The 27,287-nt window shown below is 41.3% G+C and overlaps 1 protein-coding gene across 2 annotated transcripts in view; it reads right to left on the bottom strand.

Moving 5' to 3' along the window:
- ATP8B1 (ATPase phospholipid transporting 8B1) overlaps positions 1-27,287 on the bottom strand; it is a 126,265-nt gene that overhangs the window by 63,126 nt on the left and 35,852 nt on the right. The gene's annotated exons all lie outside the window — the stretch shown is intronic.

Raw genomic sequence — 27,287 nt, 5'->3', positions numbered from 1 at the left:
AGAGTACAGCATGCACAGAAAGAGTTGATACTGTTTGGTGAAACGGTTTTACAAAACTAACACATTTATACATATATTTGCATTGTGGATCTTAATGGAATCGAATTTCTTTTAGAAATTATGGATTGCTGGCAAAGTTTAAAAACCACTGTCTTGAAAAGAAACAAACTCATGGACTTGGAGAACAGACTTGTGGTTGCCAAGGGGGAGGGGGAGGGAGTGGGGTGGACTGGGAGTCTGGGGTTAGTAGATGCAAGCTATTGCATTTGGAGTGGATAAGCAATGAGATCCTGCTGTATAGCACAGGGAATACATCTAGTCACTTGAGATGGAACATGATGGAGGATAATGTGAGGAAAAAGAATGTATATGTATGTATGTGTATATATATATATATATATATAAATAATATATGTATGTATGACTGAATCACTTTGCTGTACAGCAGAAATTGACAGAACATTGTAAATCAACTATAATAGAAAAAAAATCTTAAAAAAAAAAGAAAATCACTGTCTTAAAGATGTCTGGTTTTTGCTAACACTAATATTCGGAGCTTTTACTCTGTGATACATTTTATTTTTATTTTTAAAATTTTATTGACATATAATTGGTTTACAATGTTATGTTAATTTCTGCTGTTACAGCAAAGTGACTCAGTTATACATGTGTATTCTTTTTCATATTCTTTTCCACTGTGGTTTATCATAGGCTATTGAATATAGCTCCCTGTGTTATCAGTAGGACCTTGTTGTTTATCTATCCTCTATATAATAGTTTGCCTCTGTTAATCCCAGACTCTCAATCCTCCTCTCCCCCATTCCCCTCCACCTTGGCAACCAGAGTCCTCTATATCTGTGAATCTGTTTTTCTTCGTAGGTATGCTGATTTGTGTCAGAGTTTAGACTCCACATATAAGTGACATCACATGGTATTTGTCTTTCTGACTTACCTTACTTAGTATGATAATCTCTAGGTCCATCTATGTTGCCACAAATGGCATTATGTCATTCTTTTTAATGGCTGAGTAATAGTCCTTGTGCATATATGTGTATGTGTGTGTGTATATATATATCTCCCAACTCTGTGATACATTTTAAAAACAAGATTAAGTCCTCAAGTTTTACTAATGACTTCTAGGTAGCACATTCTGGCTTATTTTCCTAACTGCCTACTCCCTGCATCTAGAATTTGTGGTTGTATATAAACCACTGTATTAAGTGACACTGTACAAGTGACAAGAACAGCCTTAGCTATATTTCTATTAGGAAAATATTTATACTAACACCTCAGGTTTTGTGAAGACAGACATACAGCCTGGCATTATTTACATATGCATCCTACTGACATACACTCAATATTGTGAATAATGGCAGCTCACATTTATTTAGCGTGAACTCCATGGAGGGCTCTGGGTGAAATGCTTTATAAACACTGGTTCCTTGAAACATCCTAAGCACCGAGTAAAGGTATTACTGGTATTCCTACCCTATCCTGGAGTAGCTTTGGAGAAAACCAAACATATGCAACACTGAATAACTTGCACAATAATTACTGAACAACAGCTGTCCAAGGAGAGGTCTTTCATATTCTACTTTTTTTTTGGAGGGGGGTGGTCACACCTGTGGCATGTGGGAGGTCCCAGGCCAGGGACCCAAACCCATGCCACAGCAGTGACATCAGACCCTTAACTTCTAGGCCACCAGGGAACTCCTATATCCTACTTTTATGTTACAGTTTGTTAGATATTTTCATCAAATATTTGTTGTCTTGAGTGGAACAATTTAGCTGGCTGCATGCTTTATACCCAATCTAGCATCTTGGCCATCTAAATTTTTATAGCTATAAGTGTACACCTAGGAAAAATTCAAATATTTATTTGAGGATTTTGTCCAATACCAGTTAAAACCATAACACCCAGAAGCAACCTGGATGTCCAATGATTAGCAACTGTGTAAATAGTGTCATCCTCACACTATGAAATAGCACTGAACAATTTAGATCATGGTCAAAAGAGTTGTTTTTGTTTATTTTTATTTATTTATTTTTAAATTATTTTTATTTTTTCCATTATAGTTGGTTTACAGTATACAGCAAAGTGACCCAGTCACACATACATATATACATTCTTTTTCTCACATTATCCTCCATTACACTCCATCATAAGTGACTAGATATAATTCCTTGTGCTATACAGCAGGATCTCATTGCTTATCCATTCCAAAAGCAATAGTTTGCATCTATTAACCCCAGATTCCCAGTCCACCCCATTCCCTCTCCCTCCGTCTTGGCAACCACATGTCTGTTCTCCAAGCCCATGAGTTTCTTTTCTGTGGAAAGGTTCATTTGTGCTGTATATGAGATTCCAGACATAAGTGATATCATATGGTATTTGTCTTTCTCTGTCTGACTTACTTCACTAGTATGAGAGTCTCTAGTTCCACCCATGTTGCTGCAAATGGCATTATTTTGTTCTTTTTATGGTTAAGTAGTATTCCATTGTGTATATGTATCACATCTTCTTCATCCATTCATCTGTCAGTGGACATTTAGCTTGTTTCCATGTCTTGGCTATTGTGAATAGTGCTGCAATGAACATGCTGGTGCTTGTGTCTTTTTAAAGTTTTGTCTGGATATATGCCCAAGAGTGCAATTGCTGGGCCATATGATATAGTTCTATATGTAGTTTACTGAGGGAGTTTTTGGTGTGGTTGTTTTTTTTTTTGTTTGTTTGTTTGTTTGCTTGCTTGCTTTTTAGGGCCACACCTGTGGCATATGGAAGTTCCCAGGCTAGGGGTCTAATTGGAGCTATAGCTGCTGGTCTATACCACAGCCACAGCAATACGGGATCTGAGCCACATCTGTGACCCACACCACAGCTCATGGCAACGCCAGATCCTTAACCCTCTGAGTGAGGCCAGGGATCAAACCTGCATCCTCATGGATCCTAGTCAGGTTCGTTAACTGCTGAGCCATGAAAGGAACTCTGAAAAAGTTTTTAATGGCATTGCAAAAATCCAACACTTAGTTGAAAAGTGAGTTAACACCACATACATACAGAAAATAGTCCCGGAGTTCCCGTCGTGGCGCAGTGGTTAACGAATCCGACTAGGAACCATGAGGTTGCGGGTTCGATCCCTGCCCTTGCTCAGTGGGTTAATGATCCGGCGTTGCCGTGAGCTGTGGTGTAGGTTGCAAACTCGGCTCAGATCCCGCGTTGCTGCTGCCTCTGGCGTAGGCTGGTGGCTATGGCTCCGATTAGACCCCTAGCCTGGGAATCTCCATATGCCGCGGAAGCGGCCCAAGAAATAGCAAAAAAAAAAAAAAAAAAAAAAAAATAGTCCCCATTATCCACATTTATTCATTTCTCAAAATTTCAACAACTGCCATGCATGATTTTGAGAGTTGATACATGTAAAAGTGCTTGATGTGGTATTTAGCCTACAGTAAAAACTCAACCATTAGTTGTTGTTATTGTTAACAATTACTTCCATAATTAGAAAAACTGTGATTTATAATAACAAGTAGAACAGCATGACCATCTGTCCCTATAGCATTTTCCATCTCCAAAAATCACTTTTAAACTGCATCTGCCCCTCACTGGGAAGTAAAATGTTAGACTATTATAAAATAGGAGTATCTATAAGCACAGGCTTATTGAGAGTTAAAGCCTTTAATTGCAAAGTAAACATTTTCCCTCTTTCTCAATTTTCTGTGAGTTAGTAAATGACTATTTCTTGGAATTTTACATGTGTTTAGTTGGCCTTACTTGTGGTTGTTATGCTTCAGCTAACACTTAAATTTAATATACTCCTTAAAAAAATTCCCAAACTTGGAGTTCCTGTTGTGGCACAGCAGAAACGAATCCAAAGAGTATCCATGAGGATGAGGGTTCCATTCCTGGCCTCACTCAATGGGTTAAGGATCCGGCGTTGCCGTGAGCTGTGGTGTAAGTCACAGACACCACTTGGATTCTGTATCCTGTGGCTGGCAGCTGTAGCTCTGATTTGACCCCTAAGCTTGGGAACTTCCAAGTGCCGCGGGTGTGGCCCTGTAAAGCAAAAAAAAAAAAGACAAAAACAAAAAACAAAAAACAAAAAACAAACCCCAAACTCTTAAAAGCAGACTTTCACCAGAAGTCTTTCAGAACAAAAATAATACAAAGTGGTCACCACTTATTGAGCACCTACTGTGTGTCAAGCAGGACAAGCCTGTGAGGTAGGTATTATCTATCCATCTCTCAGATAAGGAGACTGAGGAAGTAGCAGAGTCAGGATCTCATCTCTCCGTCACAGTTAAAATATTGAAAAGTCTGAAAGCACCACAGAGAAACTTGTTTTATTGCAGTAAATCTACGCAACACAAATGTACCACTGTAACCACTTTCAAGTATCTGGGTCAGTGGCATCAGGTACATTCTACAGAAACTTTCTACAAGGCATCATTTCATCATCATTAGCGCCAGGCATCTCCATGCCTATTTCCCACGTTAAGACTGGATCCCGTCCTTTGAGGGTGAAGGAGGAGACAAAACTGAAGGAATGGCTTTGACAACCACAAGCATGCGGTCCAAAGAAAGCAAACCACTGCACAACCAACCAGCTCACCGCCTGTCCATCCACCACAGGCCAGGTCTGGGTGGCTGACTTGGAAGGTTCGGGCAGGGAGCTCTAAGCTGAGCAGGAAGTTCTCTGCTGTATGTAAGTGCGTGTGTGAAGGAGACTCTCCCGGAAGGGTTTGGGTCCATCATCCTCAGACTCCCAAAGACAAAGTAGTTAGAACTTATTTCCTTGCACTCTTAGGGGACATAAAGCAGCTTTCCAGGTCTAAACCGTGACCCCTATAAGGCAGGCACTATGGATAATATGGCTTTGGAACCTCTATGATGTCTCCTCCCACCACTCGAGCATGTTGCAGAGTGCATTTATTCAACCTCCAGCAAGCACCTGCTTGCTGCCTTAGGCTGTTACCTTAGGCACTGGGAACAGAACCATCCATCCAGGTTACTGAGGGATACAGAGAAGTAAACTATGTGTGACAGCCCCAGGACACAGCAAAGCCTGTCCTTTCTCCCCGACACACACCTCCAACCCATTCCCTCCTGTTCATCACCACAGCCACCACCCTAAGGAGGGCCACTCTCGTCTCTCTCTCCTGAAATGCTGCAGGTGACAGCCAGCTTCCCCACAGCCACCAGAGTCCTGCCACACTTCTGCTCAGAGCCTTCCTTTGCATTAAAGACTGAACGGCATCCCTCCAAAATTCAAAGGGTGAAGTCTGAAGCCTTAAAGTGACTGTGTTTGAAGAAACGGCCTTTAAGAAGGTGATTAAAGTTAAATAATGTTTTATGGGTGAAGCCCCAATCCGACAGGTCTCATATCCTTTTAAGAAGAGGAAAAAACACCCGAGAGCTCGCTCTCTCTTTCTGTGCGTGCACAGAGGAAAGGCCGTGTGGGGACACTGCAAGATGGCAGCCTTCCACAAGCCAAGGAGAGGCTTCTCCAGAAACCACACAGGAGGCACTTCTGTCTCTGTCCTTTGGGGTCTGAAGTCTAGACAGGAGTCAGCAAATTACAGCCTGAGGGCCAGATTTGGCCAACCATCTGTTTATGTAAATAAAGTTCATTAGAATAACTTCTTGGGAGTTCCCATTCTAGCTTAGTGGAAATGAACCCGACTAGTATCCACAAGGATGCAGGTTCGATCCCTGGACCTGCTCAGTGGGTTAAGGAGCCGGTGTTGCCATGAGCTGCAGTGTGGGTCACAGATGCAGCTCAGCTCAGGCATTGCTGTGGCTGTGGCATAAGCAGGCAGCTACAGCTCCAATTTGACTCCTGGCCTGGGAATTGCCATATGCTGCAACTGAAGCCCTTAAAATAAAACAAAATAAAAAAAAACAAAACAAAAACAAAAACAAAAAACTTCTTGCTCATTCCTTCATGTACTGTCTATGGCTGATTTTTCCTAGCAAAATCAGATTTGAAGAGTTGTGAGAGATATTAGATGGCGTAAGAGTTTAAAATATTTACCATCTGGCTCTTTACAGAAAAAAAGTCTGTTGACACTGAACTAAAACAAACAAAAAAAAGTAATAGGAAACACCAAGAAAAAAAGAAGTGGTCAACATCAAATGCCCACAGCCAGATAAAATCAGTATTGACCTGAATAAATCATGCATGCTTTGGGAATGTGAAATAAACTACCAGGGGAAATGTCCCTAAGTAACACATTTGCCCTACTGATTGGGAATGGTACTGCCTCAACTGCTGCACAGCTGTGTAACTACAGAAGATACACAATTCCAGATGCCTGAGGGAACAACACACCCCCATTTTCCCCATTGTGGAAGAAAGCTGTCATCACGCATCTTTTCTTTTGGCTGTGCTAGCAGCATGTGGAACTTGCCGGGCTAAGGATCAAACCCATGCCATAGTAGTGACAAGTAGTGGATCCAGCAAGTAGTGGATCCTTAATCCACTGAGCCACCAGGGAATGCCATGGTCATGAATCTTCTCGTATCCAGTTCAATAGAGTATTTCATCTTTAATCCACGTGCTGATACTCATGGCATTGAAATGTGGATAAAGGTTAGAACAAAGAAGGAAAAGATGTATCAGGATTTTAAAAAATTCATCAAGGTGATACAGCATTCAAGGATGCTTAATTAGCTCCCACTTAGGCCGAGAAGCAGCATGATTTATTGGAAAGAACATGGGTCTGAACTCAAATCATGGCTCTACTATCAACTAGTTTATCTCTTGAGCGGGTTAAGATTTTAGAAGCTTATTTTTTTCTCATCTGTAAAAAATAAATAAATCAATCAATAAAGGGAGGGAGGTAGTTCCCGCTGTGGTGCAGTGAGTTAACAATCCAGCTTGTCTCTATGGAGGCACTGGTTTGATCCCTGGCCCAGTGCAATGGCTTAAGGATCTGGCATTGCTGCAGCTGTGGCTCAGATTCAGTCTCTGGCCTGGGAACTTCCATCTGCTGTGGGTGTGGCCGAAGAAGAAAAAAAATGGGGAGGAGAAGGAAGATGTCTTATTTTCCATCCTGCCTTCTGCACTATTCAGCCCTTTTGGTCACAAACCCCGGAAGACAGGAGGGGTAAATGGCAGGATTTCTAAACTTGAACCCCTAACATCTACCACTTGTTATCTCTTAATTCTTGACTATGAAATACTTGGGAAGGGAATGAACACATGAAATTCTCTATTCCCTTTGTGGGGGAAGGGGTTCTGAAGGTTTCTAGATTCAAATGATGGGAAAGAAGGAACGAAAAAATTTTCTGCCACTGCTAGGATATGATCTGTACACATTCACAACTCAGAGGCTGGGGAAGGCTGAGAGCTCCCAATCAATGATATCTTTGTGGTATAAACTAACTTGTGTCCAGGGTGACCCAAGACAACACAGGAAGAAAGATTCACGTATTCATTTTTGTTCATTTTTCATCTTTTTTATGGCTCTTCCAAGTCCTCAACAAGAAAGGGTACTTCTGGAGTTCCCTTCATGGTGCAGTGGAAACGAATCTGACTGGGAACCACGAGGTTGCAGGTTCGATCCCTGGCCTCTCTCAGTGCATTAAGGATCTGGCATTGCTGTGAGCTGTGGTGTAGGCTCGTAGCTACAGCTCTGATTAAATGTGGCAGATGTAGCTCAGATCTGGCATTGCTGTGGCTGTGACATAGGCTGGCAGCTACAGCTCTGATTAGACCCCTAGCCTGGGAACCTCCATATGCCAGGGTGCAGCCCTAAAAAAAGACAACGAGGAGTTCCCATCGTGGTGCAGTGATTAACGAATCCAACTAGGAACCATGAGGTTGCGGGTTCGGTCCCTGCCCTTGCTCAGTGGGTTAAGGATCTGGTGTTGCCGTGAGCTGTGGTGTAGGTTGCAGACGCGGCTCGGATCCCGAGTTGCTGTGGCTCTGGCGTAGGCCGGTGGCTACAGCTCCGATTAGACCCCTAGTCTGGGAACCTCCATATGCTGCAGGAGTGGCCCAAAGAAATAGCAAAAAGACAAAAAAAAAAAAAAAAAAAAGACAAAAAAAGGGAAAGGGTATTTCTGAACCGGATTTTTCCTCATTTCATCTGCCCATTATTATTAAAGATAATCCAAAGTTGTTAACATATATCATGATCTAATAAATTTGTGTAGTACATTTCTATATGCCCTATGCTACCTATGTATGTTTTTATTATAAATTCTATACTAAATATAATATATCACAATGCTGGTGGGCAGACTCTGAGGTGCTTCCAAAGATCCCCCCACCTGGTGTTCATGGTCTTGTGTGATCCCCTCCCCACGAGAATGGACTGGACATAACACCTTGCTTTTAACCAACAGGATACAGTACAGGTAAGGGGATGTATTGTCCATGATTAGAGTGCAAGAGACTGACTTCCTTGTTGCCAGCCAGCTCCTGTCCCTTCCTGGCTTTGAAGAAGCAGCCATCCCATGGAGAGGCTCATATGGCAAGACAGTGAGTGAGCATCTGGTCACTAGCCAGCAAGGAACTGGGGTCCTCAGTCCAACAACCCTTAAGGAAATGAATTTTTTACCTATAAGCATGGCAACTATAGCTAAAAATACCATATTGTACTCATGGACATTGAGAACAGACTTGTGGTTGCCAAGAGGGAGGGAGAGGGCATGGGAGGGACTGGAAGTTTGGGGTTAGTAGAGGCAAACTATTGCATTTGGAATGGATAAGCAATGAGATTCTGCTGGATAGCCCAAGAAATTATATCTGATCATCTGTGATGGAACATGATGGAGGATCACGTGAAAAAAAGAATGTTCATAACTGGATCACTTTGCTGTACAGCAGAAATTGACAGAACATTGTAAATCAACTATAATAAAAAATTAAAAAAACACTGTATTGCATATGTGAAAGTTGCTAAGAGGGTAGATCTTAAAAGTTCTCATCAAAGGAGAAAAAATATATAACCATGTGAGGTGATGGATATTGACTAAACTTATGATAGTGATTATTTCATAATATATACATATATTAGATCATTACCTTGTAACACCTTAAACTAATGTAATGTCATATGTCAATTATATCTCAAAAAATTGGAAAAAAAAATACTCTTTTTTTAATTAAAAAAAAAACAAGGAAAGGAATTTTGGAAACAGCCACAAAAACTGGGAAGTAGATCCTTCCTCAGTCCAGCCTTCAGATAAGACCATGGCCTGTGCAGACACGTTAATGACAGCCTTGGGAGAGACTCCCAAGGAGAGGATCCAGGTAAATGGTGCTCAGATTCCTGATCCATACAGACTGTGAGAGAACATATGTGTGTTGCTTTCAGTTGCTAAGTTTTGACATCATCTGTTATGCAACAATAGATAACTAATACACATATTATTAATCACAAATAATATGAATTTGATGATACAGTACCTAATATGGGTGCTATTATTTCCAAGTTATTCCTAAGAAGAGACTCATCTAAGAGGCAGCAGAAGTTGCTATTATCCTGGTCAGGGCAGACACATGCCACCTTGCTTGGAATCAGTTCATTCGTTCGTTCGTTCTTTCTTTCTTTCTCCTGATTTTTTTTCTTTTTTTTAAGTTAATTAATTAATCACCTCAGTACTCTTCAGAGTAAAATCTGATAAGCTTGATGACAGATGTAATTAGACAAAAAAAAAAAATCTCATGAAGCCAGAGTAATAAAACCTATCTAAGATCTAGATTAAATTCAAACTTTATACTGTTATAGAAATAACACAATTGCTGTTCTTATAGGGTTATATTTTTTTATTTCCTCCCAAGCTGAAGCCTAGAAACCCTAGAAGCCTGGGGTAACTAACATAAAAGAGGGGATTAATGTCACTCTTGGGAAGACAATTCAGCCAGGGCCTTTACTCATGATAGAAAAGGTGTTTCTGCATCCACAGCCTCATCCTCTGTTCCTCCCAAAGTCCACCCCAGAGCCCTTTGCACAGAGGAAGATGGAGCCCACACAACTTTCACACCACACAACTTTCACACCACACAACTTTCACACCACACAACTTTAATGGCTACCACTGAAAAAGTATAGGGGAAATTTAAAAACTTAAAAAAAAATTTTTAACAGTTATTTCCCCAATATAATTTTTTTTCTACTGTACAGCATGGTGACCCAGTAACACATACATGTACACATTCTATTTTCACAAATTATCATGCTCCATCAAAAGTGACTAGACATAGTTCCCAGTGCTACACAGCAGGGTCTCATTGCTAATCCATTCCAAAGGAAATTTAAAAACTTTGACCTCTTAGAGCAGTTTTTTTCCATTTTCCTGCTAAAATTTAGAGGCGATCTTAGAGACGCTGTCACCCCAACTCTGTCATGGGCTCCCCAACCTATGCTAGGAATGATGACTACTTGTTAATATTAGGCTTCTACTTACAGTTCACTTCTTAAGTATTTTCACACACATTGTCTCACACAGTTGTCATGGAATTTTTCTGAGATGGGTGACCAAGCACTTGCACCGCCATTTTACCAACAAGAAAACTGAGGTGGTTAAGGAACATTCCCAGGGTAACCTCAGGTTGGATTCAGGCCTCCTCCTGCATCTCTGGCTCTGTGCAAAGGTGTGGTGCAGTATTCACACCAGGGACTCACACAGGAGTTCAAGCCCCGTCCAGGAAGCATTGGAGCCCACTCCCCGACTGCAAGTGACAACTGCTCTCCTTGTCTACAAACCAACTTAGGGCCTCACTAGTCACCAGAAAAACATAAGCAAAGGAAATGGAGAATGTGACACACAAAATAAAGTCAACTTTGGGATCTACAGACAGGCCTCTCCTACACTGATGAGTTGTAAACTTTTGAAAGCTTCTCACTTTATATTATGCTAGAGCATGCTGAAATCAAGATGAATAGGTTAAGACAATGTGGTACATATATACAATGGAGTACTACTCAGCCATGTAAAAGAACAAAATGATGCCATTTGAAGCAACATGGATGGAACTAGAGACTCTCATGCTAAGTGAAGTCAGAAAGAGAAAGACAAACACCATATGATATGACATATCTGGAATCTAAAATATGGCACAAATGAACCTATCTGCAGAAAAGAAACAGACTCAAGGACATGGAGAACAGACTTGTAGTCACTAAGGGGGAGGAGGAGGGAGCTGGATGGACTGGGAGTTTGGGGTTAGTAGATGCAAACTATTACATTTAGAATGGATAAGCAATGAGGTCCTGCTGTACAACACAGGGAACTATATTTAATCACTTGTGATGGAACATGATGGAAGATAATATGAAAAAAAGAATGTAGACATATGTATGACTTGGTCATTTTGCTGTACAGCAGAAATTTACAGAACACTATAAATCAACTATAATAAAAAAAATTAAAAACAATCATCACTGCCTAGGTGTTTTGAGATGGACATTGTGACTGGGAGTCAAAGAGGTGAGCGAGGACCCTAGGTGGGTAGGAGAGAGATTTTCAGGATGAGGAACAGCTAGAGGGAAGACTCAAGTGGCAGGAAAGTATAGGCACCCACTGTGCTGGAAGATCTAGGAGGTGAAGGGGAGAACAGGTGAAAGGCTGGTGGCGGAGGTCCCTTGCAGTGCATGGGGTTAAGGATCTGATGCTGTCAGAGAAGTGGCCCGGGTCACTGCTGTGGTACAGGTTCAATCCCTGGCCCGGGAATTTCCCCATACTGCCGGCATGACCCCCACCCCCGCAAAAGAAGGACTAGTTGGGGTCATCTTCCCCAGCTTATGAGGACTTGACAGGCTTTATTCTGGGGAGTGGAGGAACCACTGAATATACTGGCCAGGAGGGAAATATGAGCTGCATGGAGCTTCAGAAGGATGAATCTGATAGTGGAGGCAGTGTGGGTGGCCAGGAAGGTGAGAGCCAGGCTGGGAGACCATCCAGAGGTCACCCTGGACACCAAGCATCTCCCCGTCACAGTTTGGCCACCTGTAAAACCAAGTGGTTTGGTACTATTATCTCAGTGTGTGGACAGAGCTGAAGCAAAAAGGAGCACAGGCTTGAATTAGGGTGGTAACAACTAGAAAAATGTGTTCAAAAGTAAGACTGGGTGGGGCTTCCATTCTTTTGTCTGGAAAACTAGGGAAAAAAGTAAACAAAAGACTAGAATTGATTCCCACAGGAGAATAGGCCAGAATTCTGCAAATGTTTATTTTGGAGACTCAGCCTCAATCCACAATGTGATTTTATAATAAATACTGAAAGTTACCAGGAGAAAAGCAATGGGGATTTTTTTGGTTTGTTTTTCACCTTTTTGCTTTTTAGGGCCACACCTGCAGCATGTGGAGGTTCCCAGGCTGGGGGAATATAGGAGCTACAGCTGCCAGCCTATGCCACAGCCACAATAATGCAGGATCCAAGCTGCATCTGCAACCTATACCACAGCTGACAGCAACGCTGGATCCCCAACCCACTGGTCGAGGGCAGGGATCGAACCCGCAACCTCATGGTTACAGGCCGGATTTGTTTCTGCTACACCACAACGGGAACTCCAAACATTGTTATTTTTACATTCAAGCTTCATCCTTACTTGTTAGGGACAATGATCCCATTTAATTTCAACACTATTGCCTGTATGATTAGGTTTTAAAATTATATTTGTATTTAAAAATAATATAAAATCATGGCAGCTTTACGCTTGATGGTTGCCTGGAAGCAAAACCTCCAAGGTAATAGAAAAAGTTCGTCTGTTGGGAAAGTTCTCTTGTGGCACAGCAGGTTGAGGATATGGCATTGTTACTGCAGTGGCTTCTGTCGTTGTTGTGGCTTGGATTTGATACCTGGCCTGAGAACTTCCACATGCCATGGGTGGCCCCCAAAAAATTAGTCTGCTGAGTTGAATTAAATTTAATGTTTGGAGAGTCACCAGCCTATTGCTAGACGGATGCATTTAACAGAAAGATTACACTCTGGAAGAACATAAGGATCAGCATTGTTTTGCAAAACTAAACATAAATCTTAAAATTTTCAATCAACAAAGAGACAACCTGTATTTCCCATTTAGACTTAAGAGGAACTGCTTATTTGAATAAAAGGGTTGAAAAGGAGCAGATGTGATAAATAAGTGGAAACAAACACACAGGAAAAGATCACTCTTACCAGCAATCAAAGAAGAGCAAACTGATGAAAGCGTAAAACACTATTTTATGCCGATTAAGCGAACAATATTCAATGACAACATCTAATACTGGCAGTTATAAAGCTGAAATTGGTACACTCCAACAGAAAACAATATAGCAACACTTTATGCACCAAATAATACTAAAGATATTTAGAACATTTGATCCAATAATCTCATTTCTAGAAATACCTCCAATAGAAACAATTCAGCAAGTAAAATAACTCTATTCACAGAAAAATTCTGGATTGTCGTTGTCAGCTATTCAACACAAGAATAGAAACTACCTGGAAGTCCATCAGAATAATGGTTTTACAAATTATGATTTGAGTGTAGCCATTAAAATGACAGCCCTAGAAACACAGGAAGTGCTTTAAATACAACATCAGGCAGGTATTACCCTGGTTAGGGGACTTCTCCAGGGTCATAGAGATTTCAACCAGGTGTGTTTGCGCCCAAATCTCTTAATATTTGTCACGGAGCTGTTTAAAGAGAGAATAGAGTTGCGTCCGGGGTTCAGGCTCATGCCCACCCACGCTTTCTCACTACCGTCTTATCTCATCGCAAATGACTTCAACCAAAAGCAGTAGCATGAAAGCAGGCTGCTTTCATCCAGAGGCGGTCTGAGCCCAGAAAAGGGATGGTCTGCATGTCAGGGCGGGAGAGATGAAATCTATCTTTTTATCTATCATGTCATGGCACTTTCCAGGGCGTTAGTAAACAGAAGATCCCAATTCTCTCCTAAGGATCAAGAGATGCCATGAAGGTCTGGGTCCATCTTTTCCTCAGTACCTTTGTTCACCTGCACTCTGTGCCGATGGAGACTCCAAACAGCCAACTTTCACTCAACTTCCAGGCTTCATGCAATAAAAACCACATGCCTCAAGGGTCTTGGGCAGAGGTCCAGTGACAAAATGACTTAAAACATTAGCTGTTCCTCATACTGTCATAATCCACATCCAAAAGGTCTGTGGACTCAAGTGAAAATACAAACTCCCTCAAGGTACCTTTTTTTATGTAAAGATGTTCCAAATTTTCCAAATATTCATATATAAATACATTTCAAGGTGTAAGTGGACACCGTGTCTGACTGATACATCAGGGCGCCTCCTTGGTATGTTTTCAAGACACCGTCATGGTTTCACGGATGTCTATGATGTCTATGCCTGGCCACAGTCTTACGTCTCAATCCACTTGAACGTTATCATCTTTACACGCTCTGGGTCCCAGAAGGCTAAGAGACGAAGACCACATCTGATATTTCATCACTGTCACCTCTGCTGTACCTCAAGTCTGCTCCGAGAACTCAGCTTAGATTACAAGCTCTTCCCAGATAGCTGAATTCACACCTGAAGTTTTGGCTCAAGATCATACTGCAAACATGTGATTACTGTTTTATATGTTCCTTGGAGACATTTGGTTTGAACAATCTCCAGATTTCCTACAGTCAGTCAGTGATCCTAACTATCCGTTCTGGCTTTCAGATTTTTGGACAGGTCAGCTAACAGAAGGGTCTAAGTTTCTACATATCTGTAGGTTTAAGGATTTTTTTTTTTTTTTTTTGTCTTTTTGCCTTTTTTCTGGGGCCGCTCCCGTGGCATATGGAGGTTCCCAGGCTAGGCGTTGAATTGGAGCTGTAGCCACCGGCCTACGCCAGAGCCACAGCAACACCAGATCTGAGCCGAGTTTGCAACCTACACCACAGCTCACGGCAACCCCGGATCCTTAACCCACTGAGCAAGGCCAGGGATCGAACCCGCAACCTCATGGTTCCTTGTCAGATTCGTTAACCACTGAGCCATGACGGGAACTCCAGTTTAAGGATTTATGACACCACTTATAATACAGAGCTTCTGAAGCATCCAGCGTATTCTTGGGATGATGGTGGTGAGTGTTTAAGAGAACTCATGATACATCCCATGTATCAGTCACTAAGCTAAGTGTTTGGCATGTATTGTCTTGCTTCATTTGCTGAGGGTCACATTTTTATCCCCATTTTACAGATGATGAAACTGATATGTAGAGGTTCAGTTCTCTGCCCAAGGGCATATAGGTGGTAAATGGGATAAAATTCCTTGTTGAAAGCTTATGCTCTTAGTTACAACACTCAGTGCCTTAACTGTACCTAATGACATCACCATGGCATAAGGTGAAAAAGAAATAATCCAGGACTTCCCATTGTGGCGCAGAAAAAAAAAAAAAAAAAAAAAAACCCAACTAGTATCCACGAGAATGCAGGTTCAATCCCCGGCCCCGCTCAGTGGGTTAAGGATCCAGTGGCACTGTGAGCTGTGGTGTAGGTCACAGAGGCAGCTGGGATCTGGTACTGCTGTGGCTGGGCATAGGCTGGCAGCTAGCTGCAGCTCTGATTTGACCCCTGGGAATTTCTATATGCCATGGGTACAGCCCAAAGAAGCAAAAAGAAAAAGAGATAATCCAATTCACAGCTGAGGAGACACATAACTAAGAGAAAAAAAATTTTTAAAGTTAAATCTGCATTCGAACTGGAATGGGTGGTACCAGCCAGCTGACGTCTCTGCTCTCTCCACAGGGTTTGACCTCCATGGAATCTGAGAATGGGGGAGAGGCATAAAACGGAGGTCACTACTAGCAAGCGTGGGTTCACCTTTGCAAGTGAATTTCTGTCACCTAGCATCTGGGCCTCTGACATTATAGGCAATGCCTTCTGCCCTCTGTTTACCTGGGGGAAGCAGTCCTTGGAGTCTCCCTGTTTCCTGTTCCACTTTTGTGAACCAGCCTCCTGCCCTACTCATCCCCCAACCCTGACTGATCAGGGCAGTGCTCCTTAGCCAAGCCCCTGGGGCAGCAGGGCCTAGCAGTTGAGCTGCCATCCCTTTTTAATCTGACTATGTGGAACTATAGAAATTTTATTTGAGGAACCATGGCTTTCAAAAAAAACCCAATAATGGCTATCACCTTAGCCCATTCTCCCAGGAACTAAGAATGAGAGATAGATGTTTGAAATACTGTGATTTATAATAAGAAATGTATATTTGGTCTTTGTCCTATTCCTGGTACAGAGCTCTTAAAAACTTGAAATTTCCTACATGGTGAAAGTTATAAAAGTGTCTTTGAGAGTTCCCGTCATGGCTCAGTGGAAATGAATCCGACTAGCATCCATGTGGATACAGGTTTTATCCCTGGCCTCACTCAGTGAGTTTAGGATCTGGTGTTGCTGTGGTGTAGGTCACAAATGCAGCTCGGATCCTGCATTGCTGTGGCTGTGGTGCAGGCCAGTAGCTGCAGCTCCAATTTGACACCTACCCTGGGAACCTCCATATGCCATGGGTGTGGCCCTAAAAAGACAAAAAAAAAAAGTGTCTTTGGTTATTTAACGAGGTGACTTTTGGAAAGCATCTAGGGGTTGGGAAAGGTGCTAGAGGTTGAATCAGTCACCAATGGCCAATGAGTTAACCAATTGTGCTGGTGGAATGAAGCCTTTATAAAAGCCCTATCGGAGAGGGTTTGAAGAGCTTCTAGGCTGGTGAACAGTAGTGATCTGAGCAGAGTAGCATGCCTTTCCCCATACTTTGCACAATCCATCTCTTCCATCTGGCTGTTCCTGAGTGATAGCCTTTGATAATAAATGAGTAATCTAATAAGCAAAATACTTCAGTTCTATGAGCTGCTTTATCAAGTGAGCTGAACCCAAAAAGGGGGTCGCTGGAATCTCCCATCTATGGCTGCTAGGTCAGAAGCAAGGAAGATTGCTCTTCCCCCAAAGCTGGGGGAAGAGCAATCTTCTGGGACTGAGTTATTAAACTGTGGCATCTGATGCTATTCTCCAGGTAGTGTGAAAATTATATCAACAGCCAGCTGGTGTCAGAGAATTAATTGCTTGGTGGTGTGGGAAAAGCACACACACTTTAGATCTGGGTGCAGAATCACTGAAGGTGACTCATCCATACTCCCATAGCTAGTCAGGGTCAGGAAGCCACCACAGGGACCTACCGGGTTGGCCCAGCTTGCGTGTAATAAGGGAGTACATCCCTTGTGGAAGATGCAAAACCAGGAGCCAAATCAACTAAAAAGTCATACTTTTTATTACTTTATTATCACCATGAATGGACATTAGTGATAAAATATTCCTTTTTTGTTGTAGCTACTGCTCAGTTTTAATAATACATAAAGAAACTTTAAAAAATTACACCTGGGAGTTCCTACTGTGGCATAGTGTGTTAAGGATCTGACTGCAGTGGCCTGGGTTGTGGAGGCATGGGTTCGATCCTCGGCCCAGAAACAGTCGGTTAAAGATCTGGTGGTGCTGATGCTGTGGTGTAGGTTGCAGCTGAGGCTTGGATTTGATCCCTGGCTCAGGAATTTCCATATGCCATGGGTATAGCAAAAAAAAAAAAAAAAAAAAAAAAAAAAATCAAAAAAATTTACTTATCTGCAATAAGCATGGGATTCTATGGAAGCTAATTCTGAGAACTGGTTACACATGGCCTTCCTGTCATGCACAAGCTCAGCTGCACATGTTATAGCGAAGAGTGAATTTGATGCTAGCTTCCACCCCCTGGCATTACTTATGCCTGAGCTTCTGCAGCAGATTTGAAATAAACAATTATAAAAACAAGAGACAGAGAAATAAAGTTTAAAACAACCAATCAGAAAACAGAACACTTACTTCAACTCCATCCCCTTCTGTGGCCACGTGGAGTTTATTTGGATTTAAAATTTAAAACAGTGAAACATACAGTGAGTTCTGACAGCTTCAACAATTCAAAATGACTTCAAGTTCAATAAAAGAAAATGTCACTGCCTGGGTTTCGTTCCCAGAAAGGAAAATTATGCTCATTCATTTCGTTTCCTGATTGTTAGCTGAAAATAATTTTGTCTTACAGAGGAGGAGGTATTAAAAAATGATCTGTACTGCGTGTCAAATACTCCGGGTGTACCACTGCCAGCCTGTCTCCAACTCCTAGGCTTTAGCTCTGTTCTTCGTATCAGACTGCCTGCTACGAATTGTGTGTCACCCACAAATTCATAGGTTGAAGTCCTAACCCTCTAGCACCTCCCAATGTGACCTTATTTGGAAATAGGGTTATTGCATTAGTTAAGGTGAGGTCATTAGGATGAGCCCTAAGGGAGGATGACTGATGTCATTAGAAAATGTGGCCATGTGGGAGCTGGTGTTGCGGTGAGCTGTGGTGTAGGTTGCGGACTTGGCTTGGATCCCCAGTTGCTGTGGCTACAGTGCAGGCCAGCAGCTGCAGCTCTGATTTGACCCCCTAGCCTGGGAACTCCATATGCCGTGGGTACAGCCCTATACAGATCAAAAAAGGAAAAAGAAAACATGGCCATTAGGACACAGAGGCAGAGAGACACACACACACACAGAAGTCTGCCCTGTGAAGACTGGAGTTATGCTACCACAAGGAACTAGCAGAAGCTGAAAAGGAAACCTGCAGCAGATCGTTCCCAAGCATCTCCAGAGGAAGCACGGCCTTGATCTTGGACTTCTGGCCTCTAGAATTGTGAAACAATTTCTATTGTTTAAGCCACTCGGTTTAAGGTACTTTTTTACAGCAGCCCTGGCAAATTAATATGCTGTTACAATGGGTGGTTTTGAATTTGTAAGTTCCTTAATTCCTACAAGCAGAAGATATTACAGTCAGATAGTGCTTACACTGTCTACAAATCCGGAATTCACCTCCCACCACGACTGTGCACCTAAGCAAGAAAGCTGTGACTCGCTCCTGCAACAAATTAAATAATCAAGATGTAAATGACCAGCTTGTCTTCTCTCTCTCCTAATTATCCATAGAAAAAATACTCTATTTTTGTGCCACTTAACCAGGTTATAAATTATTTGCAGGCAATAACCAGAAGAAACAACTGGTATGTAATGCAAATAAGGACAGGCTGCTCAAACAGGAATGACGATGCAGGCCTTATACAAACATCTATTCTGATTTGCATTTTAAGAGAAAACATCAACCCCTAGAGGTATCCAACATTTATTAAAACATCCTCAAAATGTTTTGAGGTTTTAAATAGTGCCAACTAAAGAAGCTTTCTACTCTGTCTCTTTAAAAACATGGCCTCGGGAAAAATGCCAATTCATTCTAGAACTTTTTTCTCCTCTCGATCAATATTTGCTTCCCTTTAAAATCTCTGTGTGCGTTTTTTGGGAGCAGTAGCACAGAGTGCCAGGGACGAGGGCTTGTGTTTGACTGAGTAACACCTACCCCACCCCATCCCCATCTCCAGCACAAAGCCTTGTCATACAGAGAGAACTTTTTCAAAACTCCAAAGTGAAATGAAATGTAAAACCGTGACCCAAAATACATTTAAATATTTTTCGCTCTTTCACATGCTCCCTTCTCCGAAGACCCAGCCTTCAACCCCTGTCTCCTGCAAAGACTTGCTCTAATGACACAGAAAGATTCATCTTCATCCCTACTGCTACCATCATACTATTTGTAACTTTCATCATACTATTAATAAATATGAATTATTCTAATTTTTATTTAATGATTAATATTTAGTATTTATAATATAAAACATATCCTATAGTTAAAATCTATAGTAATACATAATACAATATTTAATGATTAATAGTATTAATTATTTTTATATTTATTAATCTAATCAACTGAGGTGCAAGCATACAATGGGACTCTTGAGTTGAGAGAAGAAGATCATTTCTCTGTTTAGGAAACAAGACTCACTGCCATTGACCCCTCTAAGTCTGGGGAGGATGCAGGCTCTGGCTGAGTTGTCTAGAAGACTCTCTCCATACCCTTCCGTCCCCACCTCCTACTTGGCCTCTGCTCTCCAGAGCAAACCCTCAACCGTACAGTATCAATCAATGCCGGAGATAAATTCCCAACCAGCAGGTCTAACTGTCCTGAACCCAATCACAATAATCCCCCTGACTTCCCAGAGCTCTTTAAAAAAGAAAGAAAAAAAAATATAGTGTAAGAATAAAGGGAAGAGCATCAATAAACCAATAAACCAATCAATAAATGAGGGGCTTAAATAATCCATCTATCTTCACGGCCAAGTCAGAAATGATGATGTGCACAACTCAAGAAAAAACTTAAAAGCCTTCAAATATTACATGGGTTTGGACTTGAGCTTAGACGTCTGGAACTAATTAAAATCTTTCCAAAGCACTTTTTTTTTTTTTTTTTTTTTTTTTTTTTGTCTTTTTGCCTTTTCTAGGGCCGCACCCACAGCATATGGAGGTTCCCTGGCCAGGGGTCGAATCAGAGCTGTAGCCGCTGGCCTACGCCACAGTCACAGCAACGTGCGATCCGAGCCAAGTCTGCAACCTACACCACAGCTCACGGCAACGCCGGATCGTTAACCCACTGAGTGAGGCCAGGGATTGAACCTGCAACCTCATGGTTCCTAGTTGGATTTGTTAACCACTAAGCCACAACAGGAACTCCCCAAAGCACATCTTTAAAGTACTCTGAAAACTCTGCTCTCCATTTACAATCAGCCATTCCTCAATATATGAGTTGTGACACACATGGCCTGTCACGATATAATCAATAAAAAGCCAGGAGTTCCCATTGTGGCTCAGTGGGTTACAAACCCGACTAGTATCCATGAGGACTCAGGTTCAATCCCTGGCCTCACTCAGTGGGTTAAGGATCCAGCATTGCCGTGAGCTGTGGTGTAGGTGGCAGATATGGCTTGGACCTGGCATTGCTGTGGCTGTGGTGTAGGTTGGCAGTCGCAGCTCCAATTCTACCCCTAGCCTGGGAATTTCCAAATGCTACACACCAAGACCCAGAATTGGTGTTTTGGCCACAAAACAGGCCACCAGGGAACATTCCTCAGCCAGACCTGCCTGGCAGGTCATCCCTGGGCTCAGGGCTGGCTAACGCTCAACTCATACACAGAAGCCACAACTTTATGAATGCTTGTCATGGTTTAAACACCGAGGCCATTCATAAGAGACAAATTATTTGAAAGAGATTTATTTATTTATTTATTTATTTATTTTTTGCTTTTTAGCACTCACAGCACATGAAGTTCCCAGGCTAGGGGTCAAATCAAAGCTGCAGCTGCTGACCTACACCACAGCCACAGCAATGCTGGATCTGAGCCATATCTTTGACCTACACCGCAGCTTATGGCAATGCCAGATCCCTAACCCACTGAGTGAGGCCAGGGATTGAACCTGCGTCCTCATGGATACTAGTCAGGTTTATTCCAGCTGAGTCACAACAGGAGCTCCTGAAAGAGATTTAAATGTTGCCATCTAGACCAAATATAAAATGCAATGTTCAATTTATTTTAAAATCTGAATCTATGACTCTCAAAAAATGGCTGCCCTAGATCAGATGAGGTTGTCTTCAAAAGCTATTGACAGATAGATGGTTTCTGTCACACTCCACAACAGAAAGGATTAGCTTTCCATCTGCAGTAGTGGTTAGAAAGGCTATGGCTCTCTGCTCTAGCCCTACCCAACAAGGTTCCTCCCCATTCCAGCCACCTCCTGCCCACACAAGGACAAAATATGCATAAAAGCAGCAGGGCACTTTCATTACTTTTTCGTATCCTCAAAACCTGATGTAACGGCCTTCTCATTTGCGCTCAACTTACTGTCTGCCGGACCCACTCTTTTATTGTCTTAAATAGGGGTTGCTTTTGCCTCTAATAGAGAAGTAAATTCCAAAGGCTCAGGACCAAGCCCAATTTCTCTTCTTCCGAAGGGAGACGGGATCAAGGGATAGTTAAAGGCTTCTGAAGACAAAGAGACAGACAGGGCTAAAATCCCAGCTCTACTTCTTACTACTCATGGCCCTTGGGGAGAATATTCTCACTAAGCTTCCTCATTTGTAAAATGAAGGTAATGCCTCTCTTACAGGTCTTTGTGAAGTTCAATCTTGATCTCATGCAAAAGCCTTAGCAGAGTACAGAGCACCTGTGAGCCAAGTATCCACTGAACCATCCATTTCCTCAGAAATGGAGCAAAACAGGGGGTTCCCATTGGGGTTCAGCGGTAACGAACCCGACCTCTATTCATGAGGACACAGGTTTGATCCCTGGCCTCAATCAGTGAGTTAAGGATCCAGTGTTGCCATGAGCTGTGGTGTAGGTTGCAGATGTGGCTCTAAACTGATGTTACTGTGGCTGTGGTGTAGGCTGGCAGCTGTAGCTCTGATTCGACCCCTAGCCTGGGAACTTCCATATGCTGTGGGTGTGGCCCTAAAAGAGACAAAAAAAAAAAAAAAAAAGCAAAACAGCACAGCTACGAGAGAATGAATAATATCTTTCTTCTCAATAAAACTTAGTTTATTTTAAACAATTAGAAGCCTAGAATACTTTCAAATTGAAGTTTTCGAGTGCAAAGCAGAGTAAGAAAATAAAGGTAACAGTACTCTTTATGTTTTAGAGTTTGCAGAGTTTTCACATACCATTAATGCATTGGAGTTATACAATGTCCTAGAAATTATTTTTGTTTTATTCTCTGTGATATCTCCATGCCCAGAACAGTGTCTGACACACAGTGTACCTTTTAATAAAGAACTACCAAATGAGCTGGACAGTCGCATGTAAATCAATGAACGAAGTTAGAACACACCCACACAACACATACAAAAATAAATTCAAAATGGCTTAAAGATTTAATTAAGCATAAGATGTGACACCACAACACTCCTAGAAGACAACACAGGCAAAATATTCTCTGTACCAATAAATCATACCAATATTTTCTTACGTCAGTATCCCAAAGCAATGGGAATTAAAAGCAAAAATAAACAAATGGGATATGCCATGGGTACAGCCTAAACAAACCAAAAAACATAGTGGGACCTAATCAAACTTACATGCTTTTGCACAGCAAAGGAAACCATAAACAAAATGAAAAGACAACCTACAGAATGGGAGAAAAATATCTGCAAACCGACAAGGGATTTTTTTTCCAAAATATACAAAAAGCTCATACAACTCAAGAAGAAAAAAAAAAACAAATAACCCAACTGAAAAATGGGCACAAGACCAAAGAAGAAATACAGTTGGCCAATAAACACAGGAGAAGATGCTCAACATCACTAATTATCAGAGAAATTCAAATCAAAACTACAACAAGTAAAATGGTAATTAAGATAAAATGAGGTCAGTTAAGGTGGGCCCCAATCCATTAAGACTGGTGTCCTTGTAAGAAGGGGAAATTAGGACACAGACATAGTGGGAAGACCATGTGAAAATACAAGAAGACAAAGGCCATCTGTGACCAAGGAGAGAGGCCTCGGAAGAAACCAGCCCTGCCAACACCTTGATCCTGGATGTCTAGACTCTACATTTGTGAGAAAATAAATTTCTGTTGTTTAGGCCAAAAACAAACAAACAAAACTACAGTGAGGTACCACCTAACACCAGTCAGAAAGACCATCATAAAAAATCTACAAATAACAAATGCTGGAGAGGATATGGAAAAAGGGAGCCCTTTTATGCTATTGGTGGGAATGTGAGTTGATGAAACCACTATAGAAAGCAGTACAGGGAGTTTCTCAAAAAACTAAGGCTAGAGTTACCTTACGATCCAGCAATCCCACTCCTGGGCATATATATCCAGACAAACCTTAATTCAAAAGGACACACGCACCCCTATGTTCACAGCAGCACTATTCACAATAGCCAAGATATAGAAACAATATAAATGTCCATTAATAGATGAATGGGTAAAGAAGATGTGGTACATATATACAATGGAATACTACTCATCAATAAAAAGAACGAAATAGGGAGTTCCCTGATGCCTCAGCAAGTTAACAGTTCAACATTGTCACTGCTATAGTTCGGATCACTGCCATGGCACAGGTTTGATTCTTGGCCCCAGAATTTCTGCACGCCACAAGTGCAGACCAAAAAAAAAAAAAAAAAAAGAACAAAATAGTGCCATTTGCAGCAACATGGATGCAATTAGAGAGTATCATACTAATAAAGAGAAAGACAAATACCATATGGTATCATTTATATGTGGAACCTAAAATATGACACAAATGAACCTATCTACAAAATAGAAACAGATTCATGGACATAGAGAACAGACTCATGGTTGGTGGGAGGCTGGGGTTAGCAGATGTAAACTATTATATATAGAATGGATAAACAAGGTCCTACTGTATAGCACAGGGAACTATATTTAATATCTTATGATATACCATAATGGAAAAGAATATTTTTAAAAAGAATGTCAAAAAAAAAAAAAACCCTACCAAATGAGTGAACTTTATAGATAAAGAATCAAACTCAGAGTTCACTGTTGTATCCACGTTCTCAGAGCTCATAAGAGGCAGGGGAGCAGAAACAAGTCTTTCCTGAATCCAAATCCTGCATCTTTTCCCATCACCTTGTCTCTGGCCACTGGGGTAAGGTTCAGAGAACTATGAGCATTTAGGGTACTATATATTTTCTAGAGGATAATGACTCCAAGACCTCTTTAAAGTGGACCCCAATTGAGCAAATGAACAAAACTATCACTCCTGTACCATCTAGGGAAGAGTTACAGTTAGAATCTAACTACTTAAACTTCAATGCAGATTTTTGCTTTCCTCAAAGTCTGCATAGCAAATAATCTTTACCATGGTATAAAAAAGTGAAAAAAATTTCAAAACCAGGTTTGATGGAAAGATGAATTCACTGAGTTTGCTTTGAACGAATATGGGGGGAGGGAGGAAATAAAGGCATAGATGAAAGATCATTGGCCATGGCCATGAACAAGGAGAGCTGACTACATGATTATTTCTACTGTTATATGTGTTTGAAATCTTTCTCAACTAAAAGGAAAGGAACAAAAAACTATCATTAAAATAAACTAATGCATTACTATTGGGTCACTATCACCTGCAGCATGTGTGTCCTAATTCATAACACCGGCTCTGAAGAGACCATAAGCTTTGTGCATCATTAGCCTATCTTGAGAACTCAGATATTAAATATATACAAAATCAGTCTTTTCATAGTTAAAAGGAGACCATTTTTAAATGACACTGAATAATTCCTATTTTTTAGTTTAATTTTTATTTTAAATTGGAGCATAGTTGATTTACAATGTTGTGTTAGTTTCAGGTGTCCAGCAAAGTGGTTCGTTTATACATATACATATATCCATTCTTTCTGAGATTCTTTTCCCATATAGTTATTACAGAATACTGAGTAGAGTTCCCTATGCTAACCAGTAGGTCCTTGTCGGTTATCTATTTTATATACAGTAGTATGTATATGTTAATCCCAAACTCCTTATTCCTCCCCCCACCAGGTGTTTCCCCTTTGGTAACAATAAATTTGTTTTCAAAGTCTGTGAGTCTGTTTCTGTTTTGTAAATAAGTTCATTTGTATCACCTTTTTAGATTCCCATATAAGCCATATCATATGATATTTGTCTTTCTCTATCTGGCTTACTTCACTTGGTAGGATAATCTCTACATTCATCCATGATGCTACAGATGGCTGGCTGGCTGGCTGGCTGGCTTTCTTAATTTCTTTCTTTCTTTCTTTCTTTCTTTCTTTCTTTCTTTCTTCCTTCCTTCCTTCCTTCCTTTCTTTCTTTCTTTCTTTCTTTCTTTCTTTCTTTCTTCCTTTCTTCCTTTCTTCCTTTCTCTCTCTCTCTCTCTCTTTCTTTCTAATGGATGAGCTATATTCCCTTGTATAGAACAGGGCATATTTTATAAAGTGAAGAGTGAATTTCATCGAATGTTTCATAAAGTAAAAAAATGGGCAGCATTTCCTAACTTAGGGCTGCCCGATTTGTATGGTACCTAAGGAGGCATATACGTTCTTTGAGTCACTGAGAACATGTAGCATTTACCTTGCTCTTGTGCATTATAGCCTTTTAAAAGAATCACTGTTAGCTCAAACACTGTTTCCAACCCTTAGCACTTTTTCTCCCCTAATGTGAGAATAAAGTATTGTCATTATCCCCATTTCTAGGCTGTGCAAACTGAGGCTGAGAAAGTTTACAGAGAATGCTCAAGATCAAGTTGCCACAGGGATGAAACTGGAACCAAGTCCAAATCCTCCAGTTGCCAAGGTCATGTCACCGTGCCATGACACAACACCCCTAATATGCCCACAGCTCAAGCTAGTTCTGCGGCAAAGAGCACAGGCTCTGGGGCCACACTACCTGCCAGCTGTGCGACCTCAGAAAAGCTCGTTAAATAACACCGGTGTTTCTCAGTTTCCCCATCTGTTAAATGGGTAAGATAACAGTGCCTGACTCTTAGGGTTGCTGTGAGGTTTCAATGAGCGGATACATAGAAAGTTCCTGGAATAAAGCCAGGCCCTAAAGGAGGTGCACTAAATATTAGCTGTAGTAATTCTTATGTGAGAGGATTAAATGTGTGACCAAACCAACACCTCAGGATCAGCTGAGAAGTTACTACGGCCCACACTGGGGCTCAAATTTACCTTCATTTGTTGAATCATTGATAGCCAGGGGAATACCTCACTCGTAACCTGCCGTGCTCGGGCCACAGGAAAATGTCACCCTAGTAGTGAGAGAGACATTAAATATTTTACTCTCCCAGCTGCTCACAACAAAGCAGCCTGGGCTGTATCCATTACCTGCGTTTGCAGCTCTCCCGAGTTAAGGAAAAACAAGTTGCAAAACCCAAACTCTGGCATTCAAAATATAATCAAAACAAAAGTTCTTATGGTCTGTATTTTTGCATAATGAACCAAAGTGGGATTTTTCAGAATGAGAAGTGTTGTTTTCAGAAACAGAAACCGTTTTTACATCTGACACTCTGCCACCATATACAGTGTGTATCTTGCCAGCAAGAGACACGCTATACCAGGCAACCCAAAATAGTCTCGGGTTGTTTATCAACAATGTGTAATTGTACATTGGAGAACCCTGAGCTGAAGCTATTCTTATATTCACGTATGATGCTCCCATCAGAACTGCTTTATTAAACCATTCCTACGGCAGCATCCTCTTTCAATAGTAAAACGCATGCATTATATAACCATGTCAACATTGGGGACAGAAAGATTAGGACACAGAGCGAATCTTCTCATTTTTTTCCTATCCGAGACAAAAATCCTTGATGAAATTTCCTATGGTTTTGGCAATTTCACATCGACTGCTTGATCAAGTTAATCCTTGATTATTTGCGTGTTTAATGATTGATTTCTTCTCTATCTATGGAT

This window comes from Sus scrofa, chromosome 1 (assembly GCF_054392235.1).
Source record: "Sus scrofa isolate SSC_HxYL_T2T_F1_AM1 chromosome 1, Sscrofa_HxYL_maternal_Yorkshire_Landrace_v2.0, whole genome shotgun sequence".
Classification (NCBI taxonomy): domain Eukaryota; kingdom Metazoa; phylum Chordata; class Mammalia; order Artiodactyla; family Suidae; genus Sus; species Sus scrofa.
This window is presented reverse-complemented; position numbering and strand designations above follow the sequence as displayed.